Source organism: Triticum dicoccoides, chromosome 7B, assembly GCF_002162155.2.
Source record: "Triticum dicoccoides isolate Atlit2015 ecotype Zavitan chromosome 7B, WEW_v2.0, whole genome shotgun sequence".
Taxonomy (NCBI): domain Eukaryota; kingdom Viridiplantae; phylum Streptophyta; class Magnoliopsida; order Poales; family Poaceae; genus Triticum; species Triticum dicoccoides.
In genome coordinates this window covers 55,341,801-55,351,964 of record NC_041393.1, presented here as the reverse complement: position 1 = coordinate 55,351,964, position 10,164 = coordinate 55,341,801, and positions in this window count along the sequence as shown.

Sequence of the window (10,164 nt, the reverse complement as noted above, 5' to 3'; positions counted from 1 at the left end):
CAAGTACTCAAAGCCCCCGACAGCGCAGGGGAAAGGGCCCAATATATCGAGCCCCCAGACCGAGAAGGGCCAGGAGAGAGGAATGGTTTGAAGGGCTTAAGCTGGTTGATGAAGCTTCTTTGAATGGAACTGACACGCTTCACACCGGGTGACTAGTGTCGTCGCATCCTGGAGGGCGGTGGGCCAGAAGAAGCCTTGCCGAAATGCCTTGCCGGCAAGGGCCCTTGACCCAATGTGGGATCCACATATGCCTCCGTGTATCTCCACCAACAGCTCCAGTCCTTCCTCTCGAGGGATACACTTCAATTTCACACCGTTCGACTTCTTTCTGTACAGGACGTCATCGATGAACTGGTACATGGTAGAGCAACGGGCTACTTTTTCTGCTTCTTCCTGCTACTCAGGAAGTTCCCCTATTTGGAGGAATCGGACGGTATGTTGTGCCCACACTGGAGCCTGGGGCTCGACGGCGAGGACTAAAGGCATTTCCTCCGCTATAGGAGCGGCTGTCTCGACGGCAAGAGCTTGACGCTCCGCCAGAGCCAGTCATCCCGTGGCGGGCTCAGTATCCCCGACAACATCCTTGCCGGCGGCTCCGGGGAGCTCGGCGGGAAAGTACTTGCCGGGCCCTGATTTCCTCCTCTTATTCTGCTCTGTTGATGGATCAACGGATGGCTGAGTGAACTGAAGCACAAAGGTACCTGGTTCCACAGGTTGATTGAGGGCATCGCGTTTCGACAGGTAATCGGCGATATCGTTCTCCGCTCGGGGAACGTGTTAAGCCTGTATACCGTTGAAACTCTCTTCCAGCTTTCTCACTTCATCGACGTAGGACTTCATCAACGGGCTCTGGTAGCTTGCATCGCGATGGTGTAGACGCTAAGGAACTCGGATGGATGGGTCTTGCCACTGTACTTTTCGCCCACGTCGGGTTTGAAGGTGCGGTGAGTGGGCCACTGGAACTGCCGCAGCTCACGGGTAAAAGCCGGACAGCCTACCTCGTAAGGTAGGCCTCCAGGGCTCCCCGGTGCCGGGTGGCTCACATCAGGCCCTGCTTGCTTGTCTGAGTGGTGGCGCGCTCCGCGCCGACGCTCGATAGTGGTTCGAGCGTCTTCATGTTCTCGTTCCCGAAGAACTTGGTGCTGGTCACAGTGGGCCCGCGGGTCGGACGATGCTACGGAGATCTCATCGCCCGTGACATCGCGACAGGCTGGCGTCCGCGGTACCGGGCGCGGAGGAGGCGAGTGCACCGTGGTCGCGGCGCCGCCGGCTCTCCTGCTACTGGTGCGTGGGACTCCGTCGGAGCGTCGACCCGGGGGCTCCACCGAACTCGGTTCGTCTTTGTTGGCCATCGCAACAAGGCTTCGGATAGTGGCTCTCCATTCGTCGAGTTTCCCCGTAGTGGGAGGGAAATCGAGGAGCAACTGCGCGCGCGCCAGGGCTTCTGCTGGCATCGGTGGCAGCGAAACCTGCACGGATCGCGACGCGCTTCGACTTCTAACCATGTCAGAAGCAGTTCTATCATGACCCCGCGGTCGCATGCCATCTTCACCAGCGCCTCGGCGGGCGGGCGAGTCTTCTAATCCCGGGAGCGGCGCTCGGGGCTCTTTCCGCGGTGATGCCCGGGGTCCTCGGCGTGATTACACCATTCGTCGCGCGCCGCTTGAGAGGAGCGCGCCGTCGCTGTCAGCGTGGGAGTCTTGGAAGCCCTCGCGTCACCTTCAGGCGGGGTGGCAGCGGTCCTAGAAGGCCCCGCGCCACCTGCGGAGGGCCTGGCTCCGTCTTTGGATTTGGCGGCGTGTGGCCCGTTACCAGGCGCACGAACATCGCCGCCTCCCAAGCTTCGGCTGCTGGGACAGTATTGGTGTTCGCGAACGGTGCCCCAGGTCCTTTTTGCGACCGTTCCGCTGCTCACCCACGTCGGGACGAGATGTCCAGCTTCCGACGGGCCAACCGCCACCGTCATCTTCTTCTTGGGCACCATGATGGTGAAGAGGCGTCGAACTAACTACTAGAGCCGATTCTCACAACTGCGCCCCCTACCTAGCGCGCCAAAGATGTCGGTGCAGGGACGACACCTATGGGATCACGAGAATCCCTACTACGGTTGCGGGGCATGGGGTTGTGAGAAGGGCGGATCGAACAGATAGCACACGGGTTCTTTATCCAGGTTCGGGCCGCGAGGATGCGTAAAACCCTACTCCTGCTCTGGTGGTTTGTTTATCTGTGTTCTCGGGCTAGCAATGGGGCGTGAGGAGCTCCAAAAAGCCGAATCCTCCTCCTGGTCGCCTTGGGCCTCCTTTTATAGGGAAATGGATTGCCTTAGTTGCACACAGGAGGTGGAAAGGGTACAGTGATACGAGTTTATCCCTCGCATTACATGACGAGGTGCATTTAATGCGTCTTGCTTAGGTGTCCTTGCTTTATCGGGGACGGGGGAGAGCCCAGCCTCGTTCGTCGCCGCTCCCTCTCGTGTCGACACGCGCCCTGGCCAGCGGTGCCCGTGGTGCCATGTAGGCAAGCAGGCAGCTGAGGTGGCGCAGCGGTGGGTCTCCACGAAGATCCGCTTGCTGCCACGCAGGTGCCTGCCCAATTGGTTGGGTCGGCAGCTGCATGCGAACGGTGGTGGAGGTTTGGATTGGCGTGGGCCTGATGGTGGCCCTACGGGTGTCCTTGGCAAGGGCCACGCCGTAGCCCTGGCAAGGGTCTTGCCCGGGCCCCGGCAAGGGTCTTGCCGTGGCGCCTGCTATCATCCCCGGCCCTGTTCAAGAATTCATCCGATTAACTAGTTAACTTGCCGATTAATCCCTACTCGTAGGGTCACCGAGTAGCCGATTAACTGATTAATCGCCCGAGTAATTGATTAAATGGCCGATTAACTTGCCGATTAGCCTATTAATCCCCTACTTGTCAGCCAACCGAACAGCTACCAGTTAACGATTTCCTCAACAATGATCCCCGGTAAGGCTCTTGCCGGGGGCCTTGTGGTCCTACTTGGCTGGGATCCCACCAATGGTTGTCATCTTTTATAGTGTGTATCTGATCTTGAATGTCTTCAGAAAGATCTGCATGCCACCACGGGGATGTCTCCCGAATCCTTGCCCCATGGGGGCAGTGGACTCAAGGGTGATTTGCTCCGTAGGTGTGGGGCGAGCTGCCACGGCAAGGGTCTTGCCGAGTTTGCTAAAACCGCCCCACGGCGAGGATCTTGCCGGGGGAGTCCGTTTCGTCCCCTTTGCTCTTTCTGGTCTTGGTCTTGGCGTCGTTCTGCTCATTTCGAGCTTCGGCCTTACCTTGGCTCACCTCCCTCGCCTTGCTCAGTGCGGCGGTGTCCGTGGCTCAGACTGCCCGTGCACAGTTATAGGGGTACAAGAAGTGTGCCCCTCTTTTTGTACACCGACACCAGTACAGAACAAGGCATTCCCAATCATCGTCCAGTAAATGTGTCTCAGGAGAACATAAGGGAATTTGATGAGTTTCTTTGCCTGTGAAGTACATTTTCTTCAGGTAATTCTGATACTGCCACCAAGCATTCTTGAAGATAGCAGAGGTATTATCACAGGTTACCTCATCCTGAGTTTCCAAATCGGTCCTTCTCTATAGAGAAAAATTGGAAAATTTGTTGTATTATAACCATCATTGAGGTAGGATGTATGTAACAAAGCAAAGTATTTGCCATGAAGAACATTACTTACACATAACTCCTGGACAAACACCTGCAACTGGCATTTTCCTTCATCTTCAGTATAATATTTCCAAGATGGGAAGATACACACATACGATTTAACAACATCAAATGCGATAGCTGCTAAACTACGACTAGCTGGTTGTGCTTCCTCCATAGTAATAGGCGTACTAACTGGTGGAGTTGGGGTTCGCCGTGGTAGTACTGGCCCTTTGGGCACTGGAGCTGCCTTACTAACTGCTCTTGTTTGGGAGCTCTGTGGTGGAGATGGTGCTGTGTCAACAGGAACTGGGTTACTATCTGCTGGGGTTGGGGTTAGATTGGGTGAAGCTGGTCTCTGTCCATCGCAGTAGGGGTACAATCTGGGAGAGTTTGGGTTATGTGTGGTAGGGCTGGTTCTTGTGCATGTACAACAGGGGTGCTATCTCCACCAAGAGGTAGCACTGTTTTATTTGAAGACCGTGTTTTTAGTCCGCTAGATACTGGCATCACCCGCTCCAATTCAAATGGCTGATAAATAGTAAACAAAGTTGAATGTACATACATTGTATGAGAGATAGATGCAATAGATAGTGTGGAAAAAAGGCATGAAATAGTTGACATGTATATTGTTTAACTAAAACGGATAGCATGACATAATTTCACATATATGATGTCTATCTACAATGGATAGCATAGCATAACATAATTCAAAGAAATGATGAATAACTAAACAGGATCGCATGACATAATTCACCTACATGGTATCTAAGTAATCAGGATCGCATCATTTAATTCACATATGTGATTTATATGCTAAACACAGGGCATTCGATATGATGTCTAAACTAAGAACATGGTGTTGAATATTGTGTATATGATGTCTAAACTATGCAATGCAAGATACCACATGCATGACATGAGCAGTATAACCGTGCCAAGTTTGAGAATACACCTTGGTGGGGGAATAGGACTGGTCATCTGTCTCTGAATCCATCTCTGAGGAGCTATCGGGACCCAACAAGAGATCTGCTTTGACAGGTAGCACTGTCTTCTTTGAAGGCCTTGTTTTCACTCCAGATTTTTCCATGTCCCACCCAAATGGCTGATTCACATGAAGAGTAGTTTAATGTGCAAACATTGTCGACAAATGGAAATGTAATGAAGAAAAGGATGGGCAAGATATCATTCAAATATATGATGCCTGGTTAAACAGGATGGCATTGCACATTTCGCATATATTATTGCTGGCTAAAAGACATGAGACTGCATAATTCCCATATATGATATAGAAACTAAATAGGTGGCATTAGAGAACATGTCTAAGCTAAGCAGATGACATATATGATGTGAAAAGTAGACACTGCAAGGCAACATATGCATGATATGACTAACATCATCATGCCAAGGTAGAGCAAACACCTTGGGGGGTAAATAGAGTGGTCAGCAGCGTCTGAATCTGCCTCAGAACAGATACCTTCCTCTAGATTACAATCTAGAGAGGGGTGGGGAGGGTTTGCCAATGAACCCACCATGGAGCGATGTCTGCATGACATTGTATTGCCGCGCAAAACTCTTCTCTATTTCTCTACATGTTCAGCATGATTGTGTACAATATCTGACATGCATACGAAAAAATATGGTGAGATTATGTAAGGAGAGCATGCAGAAATTTAGAGTGATGGTAACAACCAGTGGATGGATCCAAAAATAATGATAGCAGGCTGATGATTGCTTTAATTTAATAAAAAGACAGATGATGATTGCTTTACTATTTGTTTCCCACCCAAGATGAACAACATAGGCATACCCTAGGTGAACCAGATATTAGACAGACATACTATTCATTGCTGCCTCGATATGTGCCCCACAACTAATTTAGAACTCAAGTTTGAACATTAATTTGGACCTGACATGGGAGTCCAAGAGCTGAACAGGACGATAAAGTAGCAGGTAATTTTAAGCAATGCATAACATAAGCAAAAACAAAAGAGTGCGACCTCTCTTGTGGACCCGTGTACTCCTCAGGTTCATCTGCTGAGTCGATGATGGTGATGCCGTTGCGGTGGGTGCCGGCGGCAGGGAAGGAGATCTGAGGCGGCGAAAGACAGTCAGGAGTCGTGATGTCTATTTTGGTGGATGCTTCTGTCGATGGAGCAGCTTAGGTGAGGTGGACGACGTCGTGGCAGGAGCAGGGCAAACCACACAAAGTTCCCTTCGACACCTACCTATCACTGAAGTAATTCTGTAAGGGCTCATTTGGCTTGCATGATTCTAAAAACGCAGGGATAGGAAAAACACCAGAATAGGATAGGAATGCACACGGTAAACAGAGCATTTGTAAACACAGGATTTCTTTCAGCTTGGGTGTTTTGTTTACAGGAATTGGAAGAGCAGAGGAATGCAAAGAAACATGGTCAAAATAAAGTGAAACCATATGAAAGCATGTACAGTTAGAATGTTATTCTCCCACTAATGCACTTGGTCTTGTCTTCATGCATAGGATTTTGAAAAGTAGGTCCAGGTGGATGTTTTGCTTCATTCCTTTCAATAAAATGCATGAATAATTGAATAGCAGAGTGCATTTGGAAAATTCCCTATTGCTATGTTTTTCCGTTGAACCAAAATAGCCCTAATGGATCGACGTGAATGTATAGTAATAAGTGATGCAACAAGTGTACAACCTCTTTGCCGTAGCCGTGTAGACCTCAGCATCATTGGGTTGGTCGCTGAAGTAGTTGAGGCAGAGGTGGATGTTGGAGGTGTGGAGGAAGATCTGAGGAATCTTTAGACGGCGTCCAGGGCACTGCTCTGTTGTGATGGATCGTTCTGTCGTTGGAGCAGCTCCGTTGAGCCGTAAGACGTCAAGGCTGAAGCAACACAAGACAGACATCGTCAATCTCAAGTGGGATTCTAATAGCATCTCCAATAGATGATGTAAAATAGATGTAAAATTTACATCACCAAAAACCACCTGACTACAACAGATGAGGTAAAAACTGTTGACTCTTAACTTAACTGTCGAAACTGAAATTTACTGTGGAATCTGAATGCTACTGTCGAAACTGAACGCAATGGTAGCAGAGAGGCACTTGACATGTAGTTTAGGGAGGGCCTGCAGTTCATCTTCAACCTGCACCCCCTGAGCCGCCAGCCACCACCGGCCAAACCGCCGGTCCCAGCACGGCCTCGCTGCCCCGAAACAACTCACCACCGCTGCCCCAGCCAGCCCTCTAGCCCCCCGCCCCCACCCTGAACCATAAGATAGATAGTGGGGTACCTCTCCGGCGAGCCCTCGTCCCCGCTACGGGTGGTTCTTCCTTAACTCCGGCAAGCCCACCCAACCCCTGAAAATCGACTGACCCAAAAGTCGATTCAGTCGACTGAAGTGTGGCTAAATCAAAGTAGAGCAGCAGCATGAGCGAGGGGGGGGAGCAGCAGTAGCAGCTGGCCGAGCGAGCGATCGAGCAAGAGCTGGAGCACCAACAGCGCGAGCGAGCGAGCGAGAGCCAGAGCAGCAGCAGCAGATCCGGCTGGTATGGATGCCACCGCCGAAGGGGCCTCGCACTGGGGGAGAGCCGCCGTGGAGATGTCGCCCGCGGCGCCGGCTTCAAGGTAGCTGCTCCATGGGGGTGTGGGATGGAGCACCGTCGGTGCCAGGATGTCGAGTTAAGGAGAAGGTGCGATGCGATGAGTGTACAACCTCTTTGGTGGCGCTGATTAGGCCTCGGCTTCGTCCGAGGAGTCAGTAAGGATGTTGCGGTTCCGGTGGAGCGGGTTAAGGCGGTGTTGTGGGGATGGAGCAGCCGCGATAGACGAGGCGATCGTCGGAGTAGCTCCTTGGAGGTGGAGGACGGGGCGGCTGAACCGGAGGGACAACAAGATGGACGACGGATCCTCATCTGGGGAGGTGGACGAGGGACGTCGAGGTGTTGCGGTGGACGACGTCGTCGGGGAAGAGGCTCCGGCTGGGCAGCGGTGAGGTGGTGGATGGAGGAGGGTGGGGTTTTGCGGCTGGAGCGGAGAGGTTATGGCGGCCTGGGATTTCGAATGGTGAAAAGGGGCGATGTGAGAGGGTGAACCATGACTTAGGGACGCGCTGTCCAAAATGTAGGGTGTGTAACAAAAGTACTCCCCACCGATTTGAACTAGCGGCCCTTTCGGCTCAGGGTTAGAAGGGAGATTCCGCGTGTCGGGATTTGGCAGCTGGAGGGAGTTTTCGCGCACGTTGTAATTTCGGGATAGCAAGGCGCGGGTTGTGAAGGCGCCAGTTTTGGGAGCACGATATCTGAAATTTCGGGATATAACAAGACGCGGTTTGAATTTTAGGGACAAGCCTAACGTGTAGTAATATTGTACTTGTACGTACCAAATCAATTCGCACTTCCCTCAACCAAAAAGAAAACAAAAAAAATAAAACTATTCACACCACACAAAGAGAGAGTCTTGCCCCGTTTTACTATACAAATGCTATTTAAAGCTTCTCCCTCCTTCCATCTATATAGGGCCTAATGCGTTTTTTGATGCTAACTTTGACCAAATATTAGAGCGATAATATATGACATGCAACTTACACAAAGCACACTGTTAAATTCGTCTGTGAAAGGTTCTTTCAATGATATAATTTTCACATTGTGCATGTCATGTACTATTAATCTTGTCAATAGTCAAAGGCGGTCTTAAAAATCTCATTACGCCCTATATAGATGGAAGGAGGGAGTATGAATCCATGTTATGTCCAATTAAATTTTTTTGCTTGCTGTATAATGCATGTAACGACCTACTCATACCAACATTTTAGTGCATTCCAAATGTCCATACTACCGCTGCAATTCGAACTAAATTTTAATTTATTTCTCTATTTCAATAAGAATCTACAATCATGATTGTTGCCAACTTCAACCATCATTCGTGTATTACCTTAATAACACACCACATGATTACTATAGAGATAGATATGAACTATGTGTACTACATGAACTCGAATTCTAGTTTTTGAATACACTTGATGTTGATTCCAAATAATAGTACATTTGATGTACTAACTATATATTCATAATCTAAACCATGTTCCATATGTACACTGTGTTTATCACACAAAGTATAGTGCCCCGCCCCCTATATTATGACAAGTATTTAGACCTGAGTTGCAAAAGCCACACATTAGCCCAAATTATAATCAATGTTCTACATTATGATATCTTCTTCAAGTATCCATATCCACTTTTTTATAATGAATTATGATCTTTGTTCGTCTTTTACACCTTCACGATCCTCTTATATTTGTAGCTAGCTAGCGCTAACTTTCTACTCCCTCCATTCCTTTATATAAGGTGTATTTGTTTTTTGATAAAATTTCACAATGTAAGGTGCATTTGTTCTAATTTCTCGTAATTCCAATCTTGGCCCTCCAGAAAAAGGAAAGTATCTCTCACCTGATTGCATGTATCTCTCCTTGTAGAGAAAGAAAAGGAAACTATCTCTCTCCCGATTGTGTGTATCTCTTCCTTTCCTAGCCTAAATGATTTACTTGCTGCTAATCTACAAATTACAGAAGGGTAATTTTGTCCTATCTACTGCATAATTATGTGCCTTGGTTACCGTGCTGAAAATAATACACCTTAGATAAAGGAATGGAGGGAGTATCATCCATGCACACGCCTGCCCCCCTCTCACCCACCCTTAGCATCCCCTCCATCGCGCATGTTCATTACCTCTCTTTAGGTCATCCACCCATGGTGTGTGTAGGCTCCCGGCTCCTTCTTTCCGGCACACACCGGTTGATATACCTCTCTAGCCAAGTGTGCCTACAACAAATACATATATACTTCCCCTCTTCTCTTCTCACCGTCCATGCCCTCCTATGTCCAATATGATTCCACGCAGGTGCACACTCCCGCCCCTCTTTTCATTGATCACATACACGCACACTCCTCCCCCCTCGACATGGTAGGCCTCTCGCACCACCTCCTAGCCGCACCCTCTCCCCTTGTCTGTCTCTCCGGACCTTATTTGCTTATAACACATGCAGGCGTGTATATGAACTGATCTCCCTACATATAGCCAGGTCGACTATAATTCGTTTTCACCAAGCACCGATACACTTACCTCGCTAGTTATGTCTCTCCCTTTCTCGGACACACGACGGTTGATCTTCCTATGTAGTTACATATGCTTACCACAACCATATCTTCTCCCCTCATCATCCTTGAATACCTCCCGACCCGTCTCTCACACGCACGTGCATAGACAGACAAACATCCCCGCCCTCTCTTATTGATATTGCACTCATACCCTCCGTTTGTCTAGCAGGCCTCTCCCACCATTTGTGAGACGCCACTCCACCACCAACCCTCCATCGCTCTTCCTTTGTCTTTTTCCCAACGTTATTCCTCTGCTACACATATCCATGGATGTCGGTTGATCTCCCTCAATACATAGCTAGGTCTCTGTCCTTCCCCACACATATACTAGTCGATCAGTCTCTGCCCCCTCCCCCC